The sequence below is a fragment of the Haliotis rubra genome, unplaced genomic scaffold (assembly GCF_003918875.1).
Source record: "Haliotis rubra isolate DU_JTF1 unplaced genomic scaffold, ASM391887v1 Scf1143, whole genome shotgun sequence".
In the NCBI taxonomy this organism is placed as follows: domain Eukaryota; kingdom Metazoa; phylum Mollusca; class Gastropoda; order Lepetellida; family Haliotidae; genus Haliotis; species Haliotis rubra.
In genome coordinates, this window is record NW_025765052.1 from 193,079 (window position 1) to 220,541 (window position 27,463).

The window sequence follows — 27,463 nt, forward strand, 5'->3', positions numbered from 1 at the left end:
GTCTAACCAAACTGCAAAATAACAAATACACTGCATCTAAAAGTCTGGCATACAGATAAATACTTTCAGTGACTTGTGAATGTAGCCTAATGGTTAAACTAACAGACTGGAGTCCTAAGACTTGCACAAATCTCTAAGGTAAAAAATTAATAGTTTAAACGATAATTTCTAAAAATAATAAATAACAGACTGGCATCCTGTCATTTCCGCTAATCTTGACTTGCCTCTTCGAATGAACGAATTACTATACATCCATGGGCTCACCATTCAGTACAGCCTTGTAGCATGGTTACCAAATATGTGAAGCCCATGTCTTGTGTAATCTGCTTCATGTGGCTTGGGTATTGCTGAAAACCTCAGTCGATCTGCTAAATTACACAGCGAATTAATTAATTATGAAAAACAACATAAACGTCCTTATAAGCAACTATTACATATTACAGGGTGATGAATTACCGCGATGGCTGACTTTGCATTAAGCGATTAGGAGCCTGACTCTGAGATTGTGGGTTCGAATCCCGGATGGGACTCAATCTAGCAAAAGTACTAGAAAAAGAGCTTTACTGGGAAAGTGTAATCCAAGGTAGAACATATGTTGAATTTGATCCCTTTCTAACTGGCATTGTGCATTCAAATAATAAAGTCATAATAGTTTGGTCTTGTTTGCATCGTTCGTAAACTCAGAGGCAAAAGAAACACAACCATGAACCTTTTAACAAATATCACAACAACGAAAAATAGCACCTTGTACCGTCTCACGCTAAACAATCTTTCAATAATATACTGACGTACTTAAGAAAGTACACACCTGGTGTTTTGGGACTATTCTCAATAAAACCATAAATATTTTGCTAGCAATGTTGTAATTGGGTACAATATCTGTGGTGTTTTGGAAACACTTGCACAATGTTTGTGACAAGGCAGAATCAAAACACTTTTTAAATATTAATGCTGTTTTAAGGAAAATATTTTATCAAGGAATCAGATGCGTACTTTCTTTTGAACGTCAGTTTAGTTGAGTACACACAAAATAAGCATACTTTTATATTTTTGAGTTTATATTTCAGCCACAGACATATATTCCATGGCGAAGTACTACAATCTGGTAGCGCTGAACATCGTCATCATCTTCCTGTTCTTCCTACTGCCCGTCCTGTCAGCCCTGTTCATTGTCCTCCTGTCCCCGCTGGTCAACTCAGGTGAGCTTACTGTCACAACTTGGCTGAAACAATATCTGACTGGAACGACCTTACAGTGGATCCTTGAACAATCCAGCTTGAAGGCAATGATTTCATAGATTTATCATAGTATTGGTTCTTCTGGTGACTTTGTTCCAAATCTTGATCACAACATTTGCCAGTTTCCCCTGACTAGCTGGGACACTATTGTCAGCCATACTTGTACGTTTGTAATTATTCTGTTAAGCATAAATTGGGACAGTAGGGTAAGGTAATGCTTAAAACGTTTGCGTGTCACGTCACAGGCCCGAACTAAATCTCTACGTAGGTACATTGTGTAATATCCAATCCTGATGCTTCGTGATTATGTATTTATCTTCTGGTTTTAAATTCGATAACGAACTGTGTTACCTCTACCTCGATTAGGCCATTTGTGAAGGAAGTACACACGGAAAAAACCCGCCCTCTCCACCCTACATATTTAGCAGCACCTGTTTCTCTTGATAGATATGCGTTGTATTAAGACGTACGGTTGGTGTACCCCTCAGAGGCGACCCAAGTTTATATTCAGTCTTGCATTTCACAGGACGGTGAAAAATCTCCGATTTGGGAGTATGAGTTATTTTGTACCCTTTTTGCAATATTCCACATCAGAAATGAGCTTCAAATATTGTATCATGTGGGAATCCAACCCGGGTTTGCAGCTGCCCTTTCATTCGACTGGCTACCATAATCTCAGAAAAAATCATATGTTACATAATTCTATCCTTCTTCAATTATTATTGCAGTTCTTCTCCTTAGCATCACCGATGCCATCACCTACACATACCCCACAGAAATCACCCCAAGTCCCTGGGTCTTCTTCATCTGGCCTGTCATCTTCATCTGGCAAATCATCTGGATATTCTTCTCCATTAACTTAAGCTACCGGGTAGTTCGTGAAGGTCCACCTGTTCTCCTAACCTCAGTGTTTCTGGGCATCTTCATCCTCAGCCTCCTCCTACACGTAGCTTTGGACATCTCGGCCGTGTTCGTGCTTGTGTTAGCGTTCGTCTTCTTGATCCTTCTCTCCGCAAGTCTCTATGCTTGCCTAGCACTATCTTACAAAGCCCTTTACGACAACAGACAGATCCTGGCTGATCAGCACCGTAGGCTGGATGACTCCCTAGTCCGAGGACTGGTCCACAACGGTTTAGGTCTCTACGCCACCTGGACCTTTGTTGCTGCGCTGTTGAACATCGCGGTCCTCATGACCTACAGATCCAATCCTCCAATTAACCAAAGCACTGCCTCCACTGTCTGTCTGGCTTTCATAGCAGTATTTTTGATCGTGTACTTCATAACGGACCTCACAGTGTTTGACAAGTACTCCCGCTACACCTTCACGCCCTATGTTGCACTTCTGTGGGCGCTCGTGGCTATCCTGGTCAACAACCTTGATGTCACGAAGCACAACACAATCTTTTCTGCCGTGCTGCTTGGGTTCTGTGGTTTCAGCTTGATCGTAAAGATTGTTGTGGTGTGTGTTAAAAGGAAAACTCACCCTGTGTTTCCTGAGCCAACGCATGTTAGGAGCACTATCACCCGACACGAATGAGTTTAGTCAGGAATAACGTGTAGCAAAACATTATTAGAACTTGCAAAGGTTAGTGGCGAAGGAACACAGACTTATTTGATTATACATAGTTGTTTAACACTGACCAGGCTATATGTCCGATCCTGGATGTTTCAACACGTGCCAGCACTACCCACAGTATTATATTGTCAGTTCTCATGTGTAACTTACAAGTTCCAGTCACGTGAAGGGGCGCTGGGGTAGCCCAGAGGTTAATGCGTTCGCTTGTCATGCCGAAGGCCCGGGCTCGATTCCCCACACGGGCACAATGTGTGAAACCACTCTCTTGTTTCCTAGGCCGTGATATTAATTGAATATTGCAAGAGGCGGCGTAAAACTACACACACTCACTCGAGTCTCGTGACAGGAATTGAACGACCGGCTTTAACATCCAAGTGGGGCGTCATGATTATCCCGTTATGCATGGGCTAAGTCCAGATCATTCTATTTACTCCCTTCTGACTGCACAGCAGGGTAAATAATCTTGTTTTGTTCAGATTGTATTTCCATTAGTCCCACGTCAGGCGGGTGATGGTCATTAAGTGCCAAATCTGTGTATTTTCTGTCATTGTCATATGTATTTATGTGTATTTATAGGAATATTAAATTGTCAGCCCCATGTTTAGATTCGAACTCATGCCCAAAGGACGGACGTTATCTGTGTGATTAGAATAAATTTCCTTTGACAATTCGTCCCTGCTCTTGAGCTCACATCCCCCTAAACATTTCCTTGCACAGACAGTTTAGTGGTTCAGTGGTTTAATACTATGCACGATTTACCTAAGCATGTTTTGGGTAGACACACAAGTCATCTTTGCATGAGGCAGTTTCGAGGTGTAGTCCGTGTTCTGCTCACAGACACCCTTTGACGGAACACACTGATACACTATTTTATCTCATTATTCTTACAATATGTCCTGAAATAAACAAGTGATGTCTGAAGTGTGTTGCTTGATGTTCAACGAAGGAAACCATCCATATGAGAAGACACATCCCATTAATGTTTGGGAAAAAATGACGATGGCATATTTTTTACCTTCATAAAAATGCGTCACATCTATTCAAGAAGGTGAATGGTTTAGTCTCGCTATTTGTAATGCAGTACTACGGAGGGAAGGGTCGGGTCGGTTTGATTATGTTTGACAGTAATCCAAAGTGTCAAGCAAGGGGCGAATGTGTTTCCTAAAAATCGAGTTCACACGCTCAAGTTTTTCATCCTTCTGCAAGACTTCCAAAATCACGACAAGTATGGGTTGCTGAAGACCAATTCTTACGAGTTTATGATTTTACAAGAAGAATGTTGCATGAATCTCTGCTGAGAATGAGTCAGTTACTGGGCAATATTTAATTATCATACCATTAGAATGACAATACCTTCCAGAGAAATTTGCTCTAAGGTTTGCCATTCTTAATATTCCTGTCAAAGGATGAGTGATATTAGGCTGATCACAATTACTTTAAATGCATCTTCTAGTATCCTCATTTAAATGCATTTAGTCCTCATTTAATTATTGCCTTTTAAACTAGAATTAATTGCGAAATTCTTTTATATATAGGTAGCATTTGATAATGGACTTTAAATTGTTTGTGGCTATACCCTTAATGGGGGTTGAAGCACAGTAAAACTACTGTACCTTGAAGAGGGCATATAAGCCCACATCATTTAAAGAATATTCATATATATCACCGTTTTTAATCGTATTTGCACATTTTACAATCATGGCTAACATTGCATACAATCGCTGGCCGCTGATGGATGCTATAAACCTTGTAGGGGAGCCGTGCAGGAGGATGACGTATTGTAAGTCCCCACGGTCCCTGGCCTCACTTCAGTGGAAAGCGCTAACTAGCCTACTTTTATATTGAGTTTCTCAATGAAAGCTTGATATTTTAATATTTTCAAACTAGTTTTAAAAATTTATGTGAAATTCTAGCAGTTATATTGTGAGAGCTTTTTATAAAGTGTTCTAAAGATGTATTCTTTATTTATGACTTTCTGTCGTCACGATATGGCTGACATTTTCTACAACGTCAAATTTTAACTCACTCACGATATGACACGATCCCGCTTATTGTTCGTTTCAGAATGTCTCTACTTTTGAGACAGACATCGATATCGAGCACAACAAATGCATGTCAGTTTCTGTGTTGACATCACGGTTTGGAATGACAAATGAATAATAATTTCATTTAATTGTATTATTCTTGAAAAACGTTGTGAAGAACAATCCTATTCTACGTAATATGAGTGAGTGAGTGAGTTATTATTTAACGTCACATCGGCAATATTTCAGCCATATCGTGACGAGAACATATGTGACATTGAAATGGAAGATATGTATACTATAAAAACCTGTCGACGAAGGACAGTAAAACAACTAGAATATCACAATTACAACTAAAACTAGTGTGGACTGATAGCACTAGTGTGAACTGATAGCACTATTTGGACAATACAATATAAAAACAGGCCAACAACTGAAGGTAGATCACCATGCTAGGGGCCATGGGGACTAACAGTACCTTTGCTACCTGCATGGACCCTAGCTGGACTTACACCATCCCTTCAGCTGTTGGCGATTGTAAGAAATGTTAGCCAAAATTAAAAAATATAACAAGAATACTACGTGTAAAAATCCTGGTAAGTTGAAATTGACTTACGTACCTACGTAAAATGAAAATACATTGAAATATTGAAAAAAACATATGACCTGGAGTACATGAACAGTTGCCAGGACAATATTGCTTATATTCATAAAGCGCTCAAGTATCTCGCACGTGATATACATACAGTAAAGTTTGTAAAAGTACTTTAGTCATGCAGCTCAGCAATCAGTCGCCATGACAACGATTGCGCTCCACGTCACAACACAAGATTTGCTGGTGACTCATAGCGAGATCACACGAGATATGGTTGTACGATTCTTGATGTACGCCCCTTGATAAAGACGACTCAAATATATTAAAAATTACAGTTCAAAGTTCACTTAACTCAAGTTTTGTTTTGTTCAAAAGATAATGTTGATCAGTTAGTTGTATTTAAAATAATCAACATAAGTTGACATTAACCGTTTCTTTCCCAAGATGTGGACTTTCCAGTAGGACTGATTTTTTCGATCTCGGGAGTCAGGCAACGAACAGTTTGTGTAAGCGTGCGTGCTTGCATGCGTGCTTTCGTGGTGCATGCGCGCGCTCGTGCGTGCGTGTAATAGTTCAGACGCTGGCCTGATTCACAGCAACCCTCTGAAATAACTGATTGACTGACTGAGTTTGGTTTTACGCCGCTTTTAGCAATATTCCAGCAACATCACGGCGGGGGACACCAGAAATGGGCTTCACACATTGTACCCATGTGGGGATTCGAACCCGGGTCTTCGGCGTGACGAGTCAACGCTTTAACCACTAGGCTACCCCACCGCCCCCTGAAATAACTACCCCACCACAAGATGACCGTGAAGATGCTTGTCGTAAAAGGAGCTAACTAGATCGGGGGGTCAGGCTCGCTGACTTGGTTGGCACATGTCATCGTATCCCAATTGCATTGTTCGATGCATATGCTCTTGATCACTGGATTGCCTGGTCCAGACTCATGATCACATAGCTGGAATATTGCCTAGAGTGTGGTAATCAAACAAACAAAAAACATATGGTGATTCCAAATGCACACATCATACCTACTCCAAACTGACCAGTCCCGGTTTTATTCTGAGTGTTAGGCCAGGTGTCCAAAAGAAACGGTTCCGTGGAGGTCCGAGTTAGAATTGGTCTTCAGCAACCTATGCTTGTCGTAAGAGGCGACTAACGGGATCGGGTGGTCAGGCTCGCTAACTTGGTTTGACACATGTCATTGTATCCCAACTTCGTAGACTATTATTTACAGACCAGAACGATGTAGCTGGAATATTGCTGAGTACGGCGTTAAGCAGCCAGCCAACCACAAGTAACGTCTTTCCATCTTTCAAATCACCAAGTTTCCACAGACGTTCAACTCATTTCAACACCAAGCTCGTCTTGTCCCGTACCTTATACTATAATTAGTCTATCAGCAGTAAACAGAACAAAACGTTAAAATCTTGTCCTTGCATTGTTTCACAAAATGTCCCTGAGTCTCACCACACAATCCACGAAGCCACTGACGCACCAAGGTTCCATGCAGCCAGATCTAGCCTGAAATCCCTACTGAATGTCTACAAGATGTGAAAGACACAATTTGGTTTTAGTAAAATGACAAAACATTACCTTTGAAAGATATATAATCATAGTGACATTTCAGTCATCACGGGGCGGTGGGGGTAGCCTTGTGTATTAAGCGTTTGCTCGTCACGCCGAAGACCCGGGTTCAATTCAAGGCATTGGTACTATGTGTGGAACTCACTTCTGGTGTCCCAAGGCGTGATATAGCTGCAATATTGCTAAAAACTAAACGAAATCACTTACTCAGTGGAATCACATGACTACAAACTACCGTTAATCCTTACCCCACGAAAAACGACAGTTACAACATTCCTGAAAAACGATTTCAGTATCTCTCTGGTGATCAATGTTAGACAGCAGGTTTTTGAATGCTTTAGCGTTGTCTTCCTTTCAACAGAAAATATATTTTAAAAACACGAATTATTATATCTTACATATTACAGAATGAATTTTGTGATTCGAATTAATATCTTGTGCTGTGTCATAACGCCCATATACAATCTCCTTGGCTGTTTTCATGAAACCAGTACACTCGAAAGCAGGACAAAATAGAATAACAAACATACTGACACATGTTGTTTAATGGCGAAAATTACAAAATTAAAGACTTTTTCCTTCGACACCAAATCTATCTGACATGTTGCCATAGAAGTGTATATTAGAAGCTAGTAGAGACAATGCTGCTCCCATTTGCCAGAAAGCAAATAGAACGTGAGCTCCAGTAGCGTAATGGTAACCATGTCAACACACAGGGACGCTACATTTTTCCCAGCGCGTAATGGGGTCCGTGGTGTAGCACCACAAATACCCGTTGCTTGACGGGTCACGGCAGTAGTTAGCAGATCCTGATACAGTCTCGGGAAGGCCTGGAGTGGTGAAGTAATGGTCGTCTTTGAAGCTGTGAGCATGTGGCAACTGAGTATCCCATCGTTGGCAGGTGAAACCAGATGTGGTTTCTGACCAAGTCCCAGAGTACAACACTTTTCGACCAGATAACTTTGAACATCCAGATACTGGAAAATACACAGTAGGTAGATAGGTAGGTAGGTGGGTAGGTGGGTGGAGGGGTGGGTAGGTAGCTTGGTAAGTGGTTAGGTAGGTAGGTGTGTGTGTGTGTGGGGGGGGGTAGATAGGTAGGTAGGTGGTTGGGTGGTCGGGTTGGTAGTGGGTAGGTAGGAAGGTGGGTATAGGTAGGTAGAATAGGTAGGTAGGTAGGTGTTTCGGTGGTTGTGTTTGAATGTGGATAGGTGAATAGTGGGTAGGTGGGTGGTATGTGTCTGTGTAGGTAGGCACCATAAGTGTGGTTACACAGAGTGACCTAATTGTTTTATCATTATTATTAGGTTTTACAGATTAAGTTACAAATGCAGCAGAGAGACTTTTCAAAGGTTGGGTCCGCATATTTAGCACGCTTTCCGTGAATCACATTGCTGCCAAAAGAGACATACATAAACGACTGAGATAGGAACCAGGGTGGTGGATATCAGACATTATCCTTCTGGTCAGGCGGTCAAGACTCTAGATATCTTATTTTGTCCAATCAACAACTCCAACGGAATAGGAGTAATGGCACAGCAAAAATATTGGTGGCTTTGACCTTGTTTCTAGCATTTAGCTCTGAGCTCCAGATTTTCTTTAAGCGAGATTTATACTCAGCACGGAGTTTTTCTTGAATCTGGGCAGTCTGAAGCTTGTCTTGAACCTGCATTCCAAGATATGTGTAGGCCTCGCCGCCCCGATTTTTCGAAACAAACTTAAGGCTGAGTTTTGACTTTAGTTAGAGTTTTTACTCAAATTTGAGAAAACGCATATCCCAGAATGAACTGAAATCGAAATTATACTCAGACATAGTAGACGATTTGAGTTTTGTGAATAGAATACGTACGTTGTTTCGGCTTTTATATTTTAAAAATGCAGATGAGTTAAACATTCGGCTGTTTCAAATTGTCAAGCACAGTTTGAACTTTGAGTGAAAGCTTAAGTTTGTTTCGAGAAATCGGGGCTTGATCTTCCACGTTTAAACCTTGCACGTTTAAAATAAAGAGTATTGCAAAGGAAGAGACTCGGCAAAGGAAAGCCTGTTCTTTCAAATTGGTATCTCCTTTGGCAAGGAGCTGGATGTCATCCATGTAAAGAAGATGAGTAAGAGGTGTTGGGGATCTGTGCTGAAGAGGTCCGGGAGGTAACCCTCCTCTTCATTGAGCAGAAAGTTCAAAGAATTTAAAGACAAACTGAACAAGAAAGGGCTGAAGGAGTTCCCCTGGAATATTCCCCTTCTGATTGGAATAGATTCTGCCCTTGCGAGTACTTCTCAAGTTGAGTCGACCAGCAACTCATTAACGACTTGAGTAAATCAAGTAGTCGCTCAGGGAAATCAATACAATACTTTAGAATCCATTCATGAGGGACAGAGTCGAATGCCTTTTTTCAGTAAAATGACACGAGGTTTGTCAAACATCCTGTGAATATTCATAATATGAGTAAACAAACATGTGATAAAGCGGAAGTTAAGTCTCCTTTAATGGGAAGGAATATTTTGCGACCTCTGCAGAACTATATAAAGAGCATCGCCTGTGTCCATGAGAGAATTGAAACATTGAAGTAATGGTGTTTGGACATAGTGGAACAGTTTCCAGTACCGGTTTCGAATGCCATCAGGTCCTTGAGCTGTATTTGATTGGACTTTTTTATAACACTTTTCAGACAACCAGGTGAGATGTAATAGTCAAACGACTTGGTCATTCTTTCATGCATTGCATAACCGTAATCATGGACCCATGGTGCCTCAAGGTTACAGTCTCCGGGTGTAGACCACAACTGTTTCGAGGACCTTTCACTGGCATCCATGGGAGGCCGTTTGTCGTGTTCACCATCACATTTTGTTTTGAGTTTACTGTATACGTGCTCTTCAGTATTTATTTCAGAGTTTATTTTGTTTTATAAATTTGTTCTTCTTTTTCTCATTTTTTCTGTATTTAATTTTATCATAAGGGAATACGCCAAGTTGGAGAAGTACCTTTACGTAAGTTGTCCTGCATAGTAATTTTAATTTTCTCCACACTGACATTTTCCTTTTAGAGAGTGGGTTCCCTGACTGCTCAATCCAGGAACTATTTCTTCTGGTTTCAGTACGTTTTATTAGAAACCGTTTTTTCTGATGTTTAGTTCTTATCATTGGAAGTTTTTCTTCTTTGGAATCTATGTGAAATTTCTCCAATGTTCGAGCGGCAGAATATACACAGCAATCAAGTGTATGTAACGAAACGCCCACAGGAAGTATTATTCTATTATAAAATCAATGATAGACATAACATCTGTCGGTGTACATTGGCCTGGTAAACATTTTTTTGACTGTCCAGGACGCCCTGTACATATTCTTATTCGTGCTATGGATAAAAACGTCACACATTGAGTGCGTGTTGCTCCTGTCCTACTTGTTAACGTATTTGTTACCCTTTTCTTACTTATCATAAAAATGTATAGTGTCCTCTGAAGATCCTTTAGAATAAAATGATAAAGAAAATACTAAATATCGAATTCGGGTAATTGCAAGCTTGTCTATTTCACAGACATGTGCTGGGGGCATCGTAAGTCATTGTTTTTTTCGTACATTTCCAAACGTGTTCATACAGACAGTGAAAGTCCTTACTGTTGGCACACTTGATGTTGACAGGCTTCCAGAGCTCGCTTTCTTGGCAGGCGCTCTGCCCCTTCTCGTCGGGATTGACCTGCATTAAACCCTTCTTGCATCTGTAGACAGCGGTGGCAAATACCTTTGATGAATTGTAAACAACGTATGTGCCTTTTAGAGGAGGGGGCGAGCCACAATCTTTATCCAGCGTAGATTTCAAATTGGCTGTGAAGTAGAAACACAAGACATGTGAAAAAAAGTTTTTAAGGATCTAGAACACTCTGTTTCTCAGGCGACGGTAAATCAAACAATTATAATATAATGTACAAGAACCTAAACTATGTTTAGCACTATATATCTGTCTGATGTGTGTACCCATGCCTTAAGTCGTGTTCCTCATAATAAAGAAGTTGACATCCATAAAACTGTCCTTTTTAAAACCTATCCTATCTCACGACTTGCACCTCTCTCTCTTGCTTCGACTTTTAGTCGAACGACTGTAAACTTTTTTCCATGGGCCTACTTGTCCATTCGCCCGTGCACTCCATGCTGATCTCCTTAATTAGCTTATTAGTTCCTAATAAAGCTTGCAATATGCTCCACTAACTGCCCACGTGACTACCTTTAATGATCATTCTCTTTCTTGTCGCACGACTGTGTGGACGTGCTGTATATTAGGGACATTATTTCACCCTAACATCATGGGGAAAACAGATAATCAGTCAAGGAAAAGGAAAGTTTGTGCTTAATGCAAGACGAATTATTCGTCCCTCGACCCTCACTCGTCTTGCAGTGACTGTATTGGACAGTGTAACTGGAACAAACGATGTGGCAAGTGTAATTCACTAAAAGATGAGGATTTTAAGGCCTATCTTCGTGTTTGCTCCCGGAGTATCGCCGATAGGGACAGGAAATCAACAGCATCTGATCCCACTCCCGCCAAGCGTATCAAGTTACAGCGACAGAAAATCGTACCTTCACGCAAGAGTGCGACGTCTGTGGTTCAAGAGGATTTTATGGACGCTTCATCAGATTCTTACTTATCTGAGGACGTTCGGCACCTATTGCGCATCAATCACCTCCTTCCATAGCGTCAGATCACTCGCGGGTGGTTGTGATCGATAATTCATCGTTGCCTTAGATCGACACTATCATCATCCAGATCATCGGTACATATCCCCTCGACTGTCTCAGTTTGTTTGGAGCCTGTCCAACTGCGTTCAACCAGCCAACTGTTCCCCAACAGTTCGTGGAACCGGACGGAGCTGTCTACAACAGCGTCGCCATGACGTTCATCATGAATCAACACTTCAGGTTTCGTCACCTAATCGCCGATCCAGATCACAACATCATTCTAGATCACCTTCACGATTCAGATCACCATCACAAACCCGATCTAGATCACGGTGCCGATCAAGATCACAGGATCGATCCAGATCACAGTCACAATCCAGAGCACAACTACTATCCACATCACCTGATCAATCCAGATCACCAAACGGATCCAGATCACAGGACCGATCCAGATCACCTAGCCGATCCAGATCACCGAACCGATCCAGATCACAACATCGAAGTAGATCATCGGACCGATCCAGATCACCGGACTGATCCAGATCACTGGACCGATCCAGATCACCGAAGGGATCCAGATCACAACTTCGAATCAGATCACCGGACCGATCTAGGTCACCGAACCGATCCAGATCACAACATCAAAGTAGATCACCTAACCGATCTGTGTCACCAAATCAAGCCAGATCGCAACTGCAAACCAGATCACCTGTTCGATCCAGATCACCTTGTAGATCCAGATCACGATCACAGTTTCCAGTTAGTGCATCGAATCCAGAGCACAACTACTATCCACATCACCTGATCAATCCAGATCACCAAACGGGTCCAGATCACAGGACCGATCCAGATCACCTAGCCGATCCAGATCACTGAACCGATTCAGATCACAACATCGAAGTAGATCATCGGACCGATCCAGATCACCGGACTGATCCAGATCACTGGACCGATCCAGATCACCGAAGGGATCCAGATCACAACTTCGAATCAGATCACCGGACCGATCTAGGTCACCGAACCGATCCAGATCACAACATCAAAGTAGATCACCTAACCGATCTGTATCACCAAATCAAGCCAGATTGCAACTGCAAACCAGATCACCTGTTCGATCCAGATCACCTTATAGATGCAGATCACGATCACAGTTTCCAGTTAGTGCATCGAATCGATCCAGATCACTTTACAAATCCAGATCATCTTACCAAACCAGGTCACCAATACGATCTAGATCACCTTACAGAGCCATTGACCGATCACAGTACAGATCCACATCTCATGGCCGATACTATTCAGATGGTCGAACCAGAGCTCCAATCAGAACCAGATCACCAACTAGAACTACAGCGACCCAGAGTAGTTCTTCATATCATACAGGATCACCTATCCATACTAGGGAATCCAGATTACCGGCTTACCACCTACTTCGGTACTTACCACATCGAGATCTCGATACAGTTCCTCTGACCGACGCTTGGGTGATCATTGCTCTGATACCACTTAGGGGCCTACAGTCTCTTACGATGTTCTGTCTACACGCTCTGAGAATCCTTCGACTCACTCTAGGATCATGGCTGAGTCATGGGAACCTGATAACAATCCCACTCGTACAGCGACTCCGGATCTAAATATGATGATCAGGGCCATAACCTCAGCCTGGAACCAAATACAGCCTTCTACTCCAGCCCACCCGGCTTCGGTAGCTCCTGGCTCTTCATCTGGTCCACCTCCAGAGATTGATCCTGTCCAAATAGCCATGCCTGCATCTCCCGCTCACTCTGAGTTATCTACCCCTGGGGGTAGCTTTATAGCAGTTGAGACACCTCAGGTACTCCTTTGGATTGTTGAGAAGCTCCAACTTCCCTTGAGTACTTCAGCAGATGGCCTGGATCACTCTTATACTCTTAGGAACCGGGATTGGTCTACCATCACCCTACAACCTCGTCCTTGTATTCTGAAATTATCCAGTACACTAAATGATGGTTTCAAGAGCCTGAAACGAATTAAGGACGGATTCTCTGCTCCCAGATATAATCCGTCTACCTCTCATGTCCACGGCCTAACAAAACTCTCTACGGCTTTAACAGTTGATGAGGATATTAGAACCCTGTGTGGCAAACGAGCTGCTTCGCCCTACCTTATTGAGGACCAAGAGTTGGCTCACATGGATTCAGCCGTGAGAAAGATGTTGCCATCTATTAGTTGCGTGATTGCAGCAGTCGACGCTGTTGACACTGCTCTGGAGCATACTTATTCTGGTAGCAGCCAAGAAGTATCTACTAAAGTTGATAAAGAAACCCACTTTCAAGTCTCGATTGAACTGTTAAAGATACAGAAGTCACAGCTCCAGGACTCATTAAAACAGCGTCGAACTGCACAGTTCACTCCTACCAGTCTGGATTTACGCAATCTTTTTCGTGGAGCATCCACTCAAGGCCGTGGCAGAGGAAACAGATCTGGCCATGATGGTTCCTCTCGTCGCCCGGCCCCACGCCCATCCGCCCCGCAGGACCAACTCTGGCCCAGGGACCAGCGCAAGGAAGCAGCGACGGCTTGAGACAATCGCACCACTGGGACCTTCCGCCCCAGTCGTTCTGATTTACAACACTCTGGTAGGCGGGAGATTACAGATCTTGACCCCGAATTGGACCATCCTCAGAGATCTGTACGTCACCAACCTGCTACTTCACGGCTACCACTTCGTCCAGTACAGAATGTTTGTGCCGGAGTCTCTATGATGCCCTTTGCACTGACTCATCACCTATTCATCGATGCATCCCTCATGGGTTGGGGAGCTCACTTCCTCGACCACACAGTGGCCGGGGTGTTGTCATCCGACGAACGGGTACTTTATATAAACGAGCTGTTGATCCAATCAGACAATTCGACAGTGGTTTGGTATATAAATCATCTAGGCTCGACAGGCTCGGCAAATCTGCTAGAATGGGCGATCAGGTTCTTCCATCTCATTGACTCAGTCAACATCGTAGCCAGAGCCAGACACATTCCCAGGTAAAAAATGTGATCGACGATGCCTTGTTTTGATCCAGCCGAACGTCCCCGACAGAGTGGAAGTTACTGCCCCAGATCTTTCAGTCGATGATCTACCCGTTATCACGACCTACTTCTTCACCCTCACTCGGAACTGCGCCATGGGTCACCTCAGACCCTCAATCTACACGTTTGGCGCACCTTCAGAGGTCTCAAATAGCTAAGGGCTACTCTCGCCGAGTAGATACAGCTGTCACTTCGACCCATTCCTTGTACGACAACAAGCGGAAGAAGTTTGAAGACTATTGTAAGGTTAGGGGAATTGCATCTCCCACTTCCACCTCGGTTCAGGTCGTTGCTGAGTTTCTCCAGCATCTCCGTACTACTAAGAACCTCAATGGTACTATGTTAGCTACCTACTTAGCTGCCATCAACTCGGTTTTGGCTACCACCACGGGCATGAAGATTTCCACTGTGCCCGAGTTGCAGAGTCTACTACGCTCCTATAGACTCTCTGACCAGTCCAGGAAGTTCAGACCTCCGGCCTGGGATCTGTCCATCGTCCTTCGTCATATGATTTCTACAGATTATGAACCTTTAGAAGACAGGGACTTCGACCAAGTGACATTTAAGACATTCTTCCTGGTAGCTTTGGCTACCACTGCTCATATATCTGAACTGCATGCGCTTGATGTCAATCGGGTGCGGTTCGAGCAGAAGAAGTATGGCAAGGCTTTCCTGTGTCTCCACTGGGACTTCATTGCAAAAAAACAACTTCCAGGGCAACTGGACCAGATGTTTACCATTCCCCCGTTGTCCACCATTCTTGGGCCTGATGATAAAGAAGATTTGACACTCTGCCCTGTTAGGGCTCTACACGTTTACCTCGCTGCCTCCAAGGATCGTCGACGGCTACGGAAGCGCCTCTTCATACCCTTGTCGACCGCTTCAAGAACTGAGGTTTCCCAGACCACATTGGCCTTCTGGATGCGTGCCACGAACCTGTGAGCCTACACCTTTGCAGGGTTGCCTCCTCCAGCCGCTTCCAATCCTCATGAGACTCGTGCACTAGCCTCGACGATGGCCCACCATAGCAACTGCTCCTTGACCGCTATCATGGAAGGTTGCTTCTGGCGTTCTGATACAGTCTTCTCTTCACATTACCTGCTAGACCTGTCTGTCACGGATGTCCAGGGACTACACCAGTTCGGACCTCTTGTACTGGCTCAGCAGCATACATCGGCCCAACAACGCAGATGAGGGACGGTTCCGCATTCGCGTTCTTGCTTCCTTGTATATACTGAATAAAAGTTGAACTGGATCTCAACCTTTTGTTCTCATTATATGGGTTTAAGAACTACTTAGCTTGGCCTCCATACCAAGGCATCGGAATACGGCCACCTAGCGTGGCCCTACCGACCTGAGGCACAATCAGTATGACAATGCAGAGGTGTTTGACATCCACGCTTACTGACCTCTACTCCACGGAGCAATTACGTCAGTGAAGTGTGACACTCCCGAATTCCAGTGGATTTCGTTGCGTTCTGCCTCCTGAGTTGTCGGGCACATCCTTTGACTAAGCTTAGGCTAACGAATGAGGGTCAATTTGATGCTGCCCGGAACTGAACGTTAAACCTTGGAGATGCCGAGTTGTGTTTCTCTTTCATCCGCCTCGGTCAGTGTCTGGGGGGCCTTCTTGAAGCAGGGGCTGGCCCGATTCTAGTCGCAAGACTTTAATTACGGGGGTACCTTGTAAATCGTGGCGAGGCGAGGCCTACTTGCCGAGTTGCGTCCCTTGCCTTGTACAAGGTTGCAGCCGAACACCACATCGCTTGGGAGCACCCATCTCCCTGGGAGTCGTTGTGCTTAGTAAGCCAAGGGTTCCGGAGAACCCACTACAAGCATAGGAGTATCGTGCATGCGTAACAGACCTCCCTTGTACATCGCTATCTACGGTTGTCATCAGTCCACACAGCTCCAAGACCAGCTGTTCGCACTGTCCAGACAGAAGGGTAATCTGCGGCCCGCCGTCCAACCTCACGATAAGTGCAAATTTTAATATAAATTGCATATTTATATACTTATCCTATCTCACGCGATAGATGCCCGCCCGGCCTCCCCACTACTCAGATTACAACGTTGGCTCCAAGATGAGAATGATCATTCAAGGTAGTCACGTGGGCAATTAGTGGAGCATCCTGGAAGCTTTATTAGGAACTAGTAAGCTAATTAAGGAGATCAGCATGGAGTGCACGGGCGAATGGACAAGTAGGCCCATGGAAAAAGTTTACAGTCGTTCCACTAAAAGTCGAAGCAAGAGAGAGAGGTGCAAGTCGTGAGATAGGATAAGTATATATATATACTTCTATTACATTTATTAGGTTGGTTCCCATTCGGGATTCGAACCCACACGCTTAGAGTCAGGCACCTAACCGCCAGCACACGAAGTCAGCGGAATAACCCATCGCAACTGCCGCAAAAATGGGTCAATTTTCTAAATGACATTGTGTATTCACAGCTTGCGGCAGTGGGGGCCGTGCCAATTTATACTTACCAGCGAGGTACGCCAAACATATGTATATGGTTTCACTCTATGAAAACCGTTCTTTAATAATCCATTCTCAAAGTGTTCCAGGCACGAAACATTTGAGCGATAATATACAGCATGATATATAATAGTTTGCAATGAAGGACACACAGTTTCATAGCTGACAATTGACAGTACAAAGCTGTATCCGAAATCGTGACACAATGTATTAATGTTCATGCTGAAAATGGAAAAAGAATAACTCACATGCAATGCATTCAATATTCGTTTCACAATCTCCTCAAATCTTATGATCACGTAGGTATATAATCCATTCCTTGACTATTGATTTTATGCCTTTTGAAGATTTGAACATTTTTCATTTACTATTTGCGTGAATTTTAGATGTTTGTGAGAGAACGTGACAAACGCAATGAACATAAACGTATGCCCATGCTTCTCACATCTCGAGTTCCACCACGAACACTTTTGATAGAGAAGTTATTTTCCAGATCAAAGCACGAGAAAAACAAAACAGAACATGCTGCATGGATACCCAAACCAGACACCTCACAGCAACCAGACTTTTGTATCCCATTAAGAGATGGAACCTATTTTGGTCTCTTATTCCTATGTGGAGGGGTTGAATGATGCTAAATGGTGATTCCATCAGACAGGCAATTACATAAACCCGTGCATGTGTCGGAAAGGTAACAGTTAAGCATGCATTACATACAGGTTGTTAATTTAAGGAATCTTTTTATAACACGTCACAATTTAATTCTGGACCCAAAAAGGTCCAGGAACTCCCCGCACTGTGGTCACTTTCTGACAAGGAATTTGACAAAATTACACATGCAGTTGTTATGACTTCATGCTGAGGATGACAAACTGATTTTTATTTCGAAAGCTCAAAATTTAAACTCGATCGCCCATGGACCGCCGAGAATGTTTAGTTTAGCACAGAATCCATGTTTTGGAGGTTGCAAATGAATGAATGTATGTTTATAAATATCACGGCACAAAAATCAGCTCATTTTGACTTAATTCGACTAATTTAAAGTGATGTAAAAACCAGTTACTTTTACTCAAAATACATGTTTTCCCATGTTTTGGAGGTTGTAAATGAATGAATCTATGTTTATGAGTATCATGACACAAAATTCAACTCGTTTTGACGAGCGAGTTTAAATTTTGAGTTATCGAAAAAAGTTGTTTCATTTTAGAATCCTATGCATATATTCATAACAACAGCATTTGTAATTTTGTCAAATATCTAATCAGAAATTGGCCACAGTGCGGAGAGTTTCTGGACTTTTGCGAGTCCAGAATTACATTATGACGTGTTTTATGTACTTTGCCTGGTGTTCATTTCAGCCGCATTCAGCCATTTTCCAGTTATTTCATCAGTGGTCTCTGATTTCATCAACCAAGGTAAATGATCTAGTGTGGATCTGTGAGACCGGTGTATATTGTTACGAGCAGCGTCCCATGACGCCATCGTATCATGACGTGTAATCACGTGTTGAGCCAATATACCTGATCCATTTTCTCGCCCCGTTCGAGAACCGGAGATAATCGTTGACCCATTGTAACTGAACAATACATGTAGAAGTCATCTACGATGTACATTTGAAGTGATGTTATATGTATTTGTTTAATGTATGTACATAGTACAAATGACCTGTTTCCTGTTTTAGTTTAAAAATAAGCAATTTTGTGAAATGAATACGTTCACCCGATTTCGAAAATAGCTTTAACTGACGTGCTTCTTATACATTTCAACGCTGGTATTTAAAAGAGGACCCGGGTATCAGACAGGCGTAGCTATCCACCAACGAAAACTGAATAATGATTATCGAAAAGGCCGCGGTTATATCGGTGTATCGGTCTATACGGATCACTATGGGACGTTTTCTGATGTATAAACTCAGAAGAGATTTAATTAGGGAAAAATATATAAATGAGTTGATCAGATACACTACCCATTGTTTCCCTCAGGTAAGTAAGACGATCCTCCCTACATTCAAGGTCATTTAACAGGTTAACGCCGCACTATGCGATATTCCAGGGATATGACGGCGGTTTGTAAATAATCGAGTGTGGACCAGACATTCCAGTGATCAACAATATGAGTATCGATGTAAGCAATCGGGATGCTATGAACTGTGTCAACAAAGTCAGAGAGTCTGACCATCCGATCCCGTTAGTCGCTTCTTACGACAAGCATGGGTTGCTGAAAAACAATTCTAAGCAGGATCTTCACGGCTAACTTTGAACAAGAGGTTTATATTTCATCTTGACTTTAAAACCCATTACTCCAAGATTATCAATCTTAAAAAGGCATACTTTAATCCACACGTCTGGTTTCAAATATTTGGTATTGAGCAGTTTCATAAAAACGTCCACGATCACTGAAAACTGACGTATGATAATTATGTTGATGATAACCATTATGACCAATCGATTTCGGTCCTTCTCAAAAAGCTAAAATATATTTTCTCTATCTGGTGCAATATGTACATCTATGAAGAAATGCATAAAAAAACTTGTTCCTTTGCTTTTGAAAAGAGCCAAACCATTTTTGATAGAACATATTTAAAATTTTAATTATTTCAACACTTTTTAAGGACTTTTGATAGGACATTGACAAGGGGTCAAATGACCACTCGTTTTCTCACATTAGATATTATACTGCAAGACTGAAATAATGTTCAGAAAGACTAGTTACCGATTTTCTTCTCCAGATTATCCACACGCTTGTCAGTCGCCTCTTCGTATGGTGACTTGTTTTCTGAAAGGAATTTGCAATGCTGTTAAACCATAAGTAGCCTAATTAATAATTGTGATTGTTTAATCTCTATTGGCGTCAACAGAGGCAACTACAAATATAACAACATAACAGATTCAGGAGAAATTAGAGGTTTAGGGTAAAAAATAAATATCAATAAAATTCACAAAAAAAACCATTACTTATTGCTGTCTCCAGGTCACCAAGACGTACTTCTTTTCTTTCGTTGTCACGTGACAGATTCGCTGGAATAAAAGGATCATTGTACATACACGGTAAGACATATTCTTGTAAATATTTGCAATCTGGACATGTAACAGATAAAAACTGTAATTCACAGCTAACATACAACGTTTTCACAACGTTGTGAGAATGTTGTTGATTGGTAGCGTCATGACACACGTTGTTACAAGGTTAGTATTACGTTATTGTGTAACATTATGTCACAACATAATAGCACTTACCTTTTTAGTCCTTTTGGCGTCAACAGAGGCAACTACGCATATCACAACAGAACAGATTCAGCAGGAATTACAGGCTTAGGGAAACATTATAAATATCAATAAAACACACAAAAAATAATTACTCATCGCTGTCTCCATGTCACCAAGACGTACTTCGTTTCCTGCATTGTCACTTGACAGGTTAGCTGGAACAAAAGGGTCATTGTGCACACACGGTGAGACATATTCTTGTAAATGTTAAAGTAAAAATGACGTGTCACACGTCAGGCCACAACGTTGTGACAACGTAAATTGGAGTCCACAGAATAACATTGTAACAACGAAAGCTTGACATTGTAACAACGAAAGCACAGCGTTTTGACAACGTTGTGACAACGTGAAATTGTTAGTTAGGTTACTACTTTCCATAATTACTAGAAGTCACTTCTCAAAAGGAAGACTATTGCACAATTCTGGCTTAGTCATAATGCATGTGTTTGTGCATCACTATAGAACTGATATTGACGGAGGGATGGGGTGAGTAAGTTTACACGCCGGTTTTAGTAATGTTCCAGCAATATCACGACGTGGGGCTCCAGAAATGTGCTTCACCAATTTTACCCACGTGGAGAATCGAACCGACGAGACGAGCGAACGCCTTAACCACAAGGCTACCCCGTCGCCCCTCCAATAGAGATGGTACAAGATGTTCACGATAAGATGAGCCACAAAATTGTCAATGAAGAAGCATGTCATGTATTCAAAATATCAAAATAAATTGCATCGGACACGATGAGTCAAATTTTGGAAATGTCCACAACATATCTTCATTACAAAATGACGTAATCCAGATGAGAGGTCAACGTTTCAATTCCTATGCATATAATATCAAATCTACTTTAAAAATGGTACCTATGTTGAACCCGTCTGGAGTTCAGCTTTCGTATCACCGTGGTTTTGATAAAAAACATAATTATACAAAAATAAGTCTGACTCGATCACTTTGCTTGTCTGAAAACAATAAATAGTATACCAATCTGACCTTTCAGATGTGAATCTTTATGAGACTGAATCGACCTCAGGATGGTTTGAACGAATATGACCTAATGTTATTTGATAAATGCTTACCAATTATCTTTCCAATATCGTCCACACGCCTGTCAGTAGCCTCTAAGAAAGGGAACTTGTTTTCTGAAAATGAAATCTTGCGTCAATAATTCGAGTTTACCTCGGATATTCATCTGACACGTGTAATATACAAACATTGAATGGAGGAACATACGCTAACATTGAATGGAGAAAAACATATGCAAATATTGCATGGGGAAAGGATATGCACATGTTGAATGTGAAAGAAAACATGCAAACCTTGAATGTGGGACATATATACAAACAGTGGATGCGGGGCATATATACAAACATTGAATAGGGTACAAATATGCAAACATTGAATGGGAAAATATATACAAATATTTAATTGGGGAAAATATGCAAAAACTGAATGGGGAACAAAATATGCAAAACATTGACTTGGGAACAAAATACAAACATTGAAAGGGGGAAAGTATGCAAACCTTGAATGGGAGAAATATATGCAAACATTGAATTGGGAAAAAATCTATCAACATTAAACGAGGAAAAATATGTAAACATTAAACGAGGAAAAATATGTAAACATTGAATGGAAAAAATGCAAACACTGAAAGGTGAAAATATGCTTTAAATGAGGACAAATATGCAAACATTAAATGGGGGAAAATATGCAAACATTTCCCTATGCCGTGTGTCAAGAGCAGAAACATTATTGTCATAATATACTAGTTTTGTTGTTGAGGGAAGTAACAGCAGGGTAACAACGAGAGCCATCTGTGAGCTTCTATAGGGCGTGTCCATCCGATGAAAATAAGTTTACCTACTACAACACTGGAACGATGTTAGCGCAGTATAAAGGAATATGACATTATAATAATATGCGAAATTTGTACAGGGCCATATATGGCTTAACATAAAACCACTCTAAGGCGCTTAACAGTGTTAAGTATGGTATAGTATTTGACCAAAAACAACAAAAACAGTCACCGATTTTCTTCTCCAAATTATTCAAACGCTTGTCAGTAGCCTCCAGGTATGGTGACTTGCTCTCTGGAAACAGAATTTGCAGTGCATTAAAACAAACTAGAGTCCTTACTTTCGCTGCCCCTTGAGAGCTCGGGTCATATCTGATACTCCGTTACCAATGCAGGGGCAACATAATAGCTCCCAGCAAGCCTGCACTCAACAGAAAATTTAGAGGAAAATAATGAAAGTCAAATATATTAGTAATTGTGAATTATGTTTTAAAAAATCACCTATTGCTGCCTCCAAGTGCTCAAGCCGTTGTTCTTTTTTATCGTTGTCATGCAACAAATCATCTGAAACAAAAGAATAATAACACATTCCTTTATTAACTATAGTCCGTTTGGCTCAAAAGCGGACCGATGAATTGCAATCTAACTCGAAAACTTATAAACATATAGTACTCACTGAAACGCTGATCATAATTAAAACGTCAGACCAACTCTGTGAGGTTTTTGAAGAATTTATATCCTAAAAATAAAATAACTACCATTAAAATTTTGACACAGTTCACTATTTCTTACGAGGGAGGAGTGCAGAGAAAGGGACGGCCAGGTGTGCGAGAAAGGATGGAGACGGCACAGCACAGGTTAATGAATCATAACTTGGTGGGCACTTGTGCACGTGCTTCTCTAACACCTGGCTGTCCCTTTCTCTGCACTCCTCCCTCGTAACAAATAGTGGACTGTGTCAAAATTTTAATGATAGTTTGTTAAGCAACTTTTTTTAATTTTAGGACATAAATTCTGCAAACAAATCACAGAGTTGGTCTGATGTTTTGATTATGATCAGCGTTTCATTGAGTATTATATGTTTATTAGTTTTCGAGTTACATTGCAATTCATCAGTCCGCTTTTGAGCCAAACGGACTATAGAACACTTTCTTTCCATAATACTCAAAAAGAGACAGTTGTACAAGCACAACTATATTATGTATTCCTGCATCACTGTGAAAGTTTGGCACAAGGAGAGATATTGGCGGAAGTATCACCTGAATAGCCAGCCAGCGGAACACAACACAAGACAGAAGGGACAATTGCCTGGGCGTCATTGGGGGAAGGGTTGGGGGTGGGGACAAATGTAAGGAAATGTCCTCCACGTGGAACGTTTTACAACTTTTGATTTTACTTAGGACTCGAATAGTGTACCCCAAACTACTGCAACATTTGGATCTAGTGAATGATACATCTGAATGGAGAGCGTAAGGTGGTTGGTTCTTTCACGATAAAAAAAAACCAAAAACGTTAAAGGAAGACACTTATTTTTACCCCACGTGGATTTCGGCATTAAGGTTATAACACAAGTATTGATCGGCAGGGAGTCAGTATACTCAGAGTATGGCACGACTGTTACTTCAGTTGACAATGAAAGTCGGGATAAGTCCGATTGTACAGCGTACGCACTCAATTGATATACGATCTGACTATATCCATTTTAAAACGAAATACACAATCATTGTACCATAGGTTGTAGAAAGAACAAAACGTTGTTAATACAACATATTTTAAATTTCAAATAATGCTGTTGCTTGGGTAAGAAGAGACAGAGTAACAATAACGTCATGAACCACCGACTACAACAAGACTGAAATATTCTACGAACAATATGGGTGATAACGACTGAAAGTTACCAATTTTCTTCTCGAGAGCATTTACGCTCTGGTCAGCAGCCTTTAGGTTTGGGCCGTTGTGTTCTGAAAATGTAATTTGCAATACAATGAAACAAGACAAGACGATTATGATCCCTTGAATTCTGGATTAAATATTCCCAACAATTACCAATGCACGTCATCAAAACACGTGATAGATCTTGCGTTTGTAAAGGACTTTTGACAAGATCAAATATCTGGACACTATCTTATATATATGAAAATTAGGTCTTTGGAAGATATTTGATCACATCAGTTTTCACAGGATCACTTACTAGGTGGAAAAATGCTGCCACTTCGAAAACTTGGGGCTTCCACTGACTTCAGCACAAACGCCTGTCCAGAATTCCAAGCCATCAGGACCAAGAAGCAGATGATGCGCACGTTGTACACAGCCATACTGCTGAAGTCTTTCTGAACTACTAGCATTGATGTACAGAAAGGTTGTTCACAAAGAAGTGCGTTAAAGTGAGTGGCGCACAATCCACCACGTCTTACAAAGGCTACGAGAACATGTTTTCAATAAGATTTCTTATTACCCTGATCAGGAAGTGTATACATCATGAAATATTTCAGGAAAAGGTCTCGTTAGCTAACACTGACCTTGAAGGAGAGTCGAATTCTTTGTTCTTTTCAAAGTCTCATTGCGTGACGGCTGTGTAGTGCACATGTTATAGGCGAATCACGTTTATACAAGCAGTTGCTTTGATGTTGCACTTTTTACAGGTATTGTGAACCACATCATAGTTTCCAGATGGTGTGGCTTGAACGAGATAATGCTAATATATATCCATCATTTTTCAACATGCCCATCCTTTTATCTATAAATATTCGCCAATCGCCAATAACAGATGAAATCTTCTTTACATGCTTCATTAACTTTGACGAAGGAGATATAGTCTGAAACTACGAAGAGATACAATGAAAAGGATGACAACTTGAGGATAGTTTAGATTGGCAATATATGGGATTGGCTATCTGGTCTTTCATAGGAGTATTGTAAGTAAACACATATATTTTGCCCTTTGGTATCTATTCTGCCAGTTTCATGTTTACAGTTACAAAAATAATGCTGTCTTAAACATGTAATCTTTTTTTGTCATTGTGGTCCTTAGCATATTTGGTACTTTACATGGCAGACCATTCTACAGAAAAATTGAACCTGTTTCTTTCTTATGTCATCTGAAACTATGAAGTTGTATAAAACAATATACCCCTGGTTTAAACAGATTTTTATTTCGCCAAAGCAAAAACCTGGATAGGCGAACAAGCCAAGTGGCTTATATTAACGTCGCTCCAGTACATTGTTCAAAATTAATAGCTGGATACATAATGAAATAGTTTGACAACAAAAGAATAATACCATAACAAGTGTATGATTGAGTAAAAAATGTGTTCGTTCTGGTGTTGGTTATGCCTAGCAACGAAATGGGCTGCCGCAAAAAATCACGTTATATAAAATTTGTCTCACACTGAATATATATGTTGAGGGGATAATCACTGGAAGCGGTTAGCTTTAGAAATAATGGGTAATGGGTTAAGAATGTCACTATTAGTTGAGTTATTACCCCTCTATGGGCTGACAAGAAAAGCATTACTTGGGATTTTCTCGAACATCAAGAACACCATTAGAGAGGGACACTCACTCAGTCATTCACAGAATACCATTATTATATTTTACTGATTAAAATAAAAATCACTGGATAGAGGTTGATGGTCCTGGCACTGTCAGGCTGGTAAGGCTCATCACCAGCTCAGGGCCTTTGCCCCCTTGCACGCAGCCCAAACAGGAAGAACAATTTTGCCGGGACAATCATTACCGGCATAATAAACTATACATCACTTCAAGTCTGTAGTTGTGTAACTGAACACTAATTACAAATTGGAGAAATGATTTAATCATTACACTATGTTTTATAAAAGCAGTGTCTTCCTTATATCAAAAAGGTGGATGGCTTCAATTCCTCTTTAGAAGAATTTTGAAAAATGAAGTTTTAGTGTCAGAATGACTGAAGATGTGATCGAAAATTGAGAAAAAAGCAAACATTTATATTGAACACATTTTTCAGACATTTAACACACTGTTCACTGAGTTCCCAGAAAGATGTTGCAGTTTGACAGGGTTGGCAAGCTATTAATGACCTATAATTGATGACCTATGATGATGACCTATAATTGATGACCTATGAATTTGTCTTGTCTTTGTGGATGGGGCCACACCATTACTTAGAGATACAATGGAATCTGTCAAATCCGGACTCTTTGTAACCCGGAATACTCTCAGAGTCCCAGCAAAATTGCTTTTAATTTATCATAAAAGCTTGCTTTATAATCCGGAATCTCTCAATCATTTACGAACTATTATAACAGTCCCGACAACCAACTTTCTATGAGAACAATGCTTCAGCTGAATAAAATAACAGTCCATTGAATAAACATATCCGTTACTGCTGTTGGGGTCCTAATGGCGCCCAGCTCAGACCACAAGACAACTGGCAGCTACCGTCTTGGATATAAAACTTAATTATGATCTAATAAAGATTTCCCTGACTCCTAATGTGGAACCAGTGTTTGTTTTTCCTTTCTTATAGTATAATGATCACTGTTGGCATCAACAACGAGACGGTAATTTTACTCAAAATGTTATTCACAGCAATCACTGTCTTATTACGTCTACTCACACTGTAAAAACCGGCATAAAATGTTTGTCCCGCCATTTTGCAACGATATAATGATCACGACTTTCCGGTCTCAAAAAGCAATTTTAACTGTAATTAACACTGGCTAAACCGGCATTGGTATGAGCAGTCCAATCAAGGACCCATAATCTAATACACTAATTAATCCTTTTGGCACGCCAGATAATCAGGAAGTAGTGATTGCACGGTGAATCAAAACCTCGCTGGATTACCGCGGTTATGCTTTATAAACACTGGGGGATTGCATTAACTGTTTTCAAGTGAGTGACATGTGTCAGAGAGTAAATAATAGACTTTGTGTGTCATTATGACGTGTGTAAATGGCAGCCATGTTGGAAAATGATCGTCACTGTCTAAACCGGCATTTTATTTCGGTCTCGTGGGGTGCCGGTTTAGACAGGTTCCACTGTGTATTGTTCCGATCGCTGCATCATAATTCATCTCGTTATATTATCGGGTATGTTTTAGCTAAATCACCGGTAGGTCACGGGGGAACGTGTACACAGATGAATGCTCTGTATACAAGACAAATACACACGGTAATCGTAATCCCT

At 41.3% G+C, this 27,463-nt stretch overlaps 1 long non-coding RNA gene across 1 annotated transcript; it reads right to left on the reverse strand.

Annotated features, from left to right (window-relative positions):
• Positions 1–481: 481 nt before the first annotated feature.
• Positions 482–16,703, reverse strand: LOC124253697. The gene is made up of 3 exons (XR_006892265.1): positions 16,693–16,703; positions 6,816–6,821; positions 482–546 (listed from the first exon to the last, which is right to left on the reverse strand). It is a non-coding gene; the product is annotated as an uncharacterized LOC124253697 (long non-coding RNA).
• Positions 16,704–27,463: the final 10,760 nt, after the last annotated feature.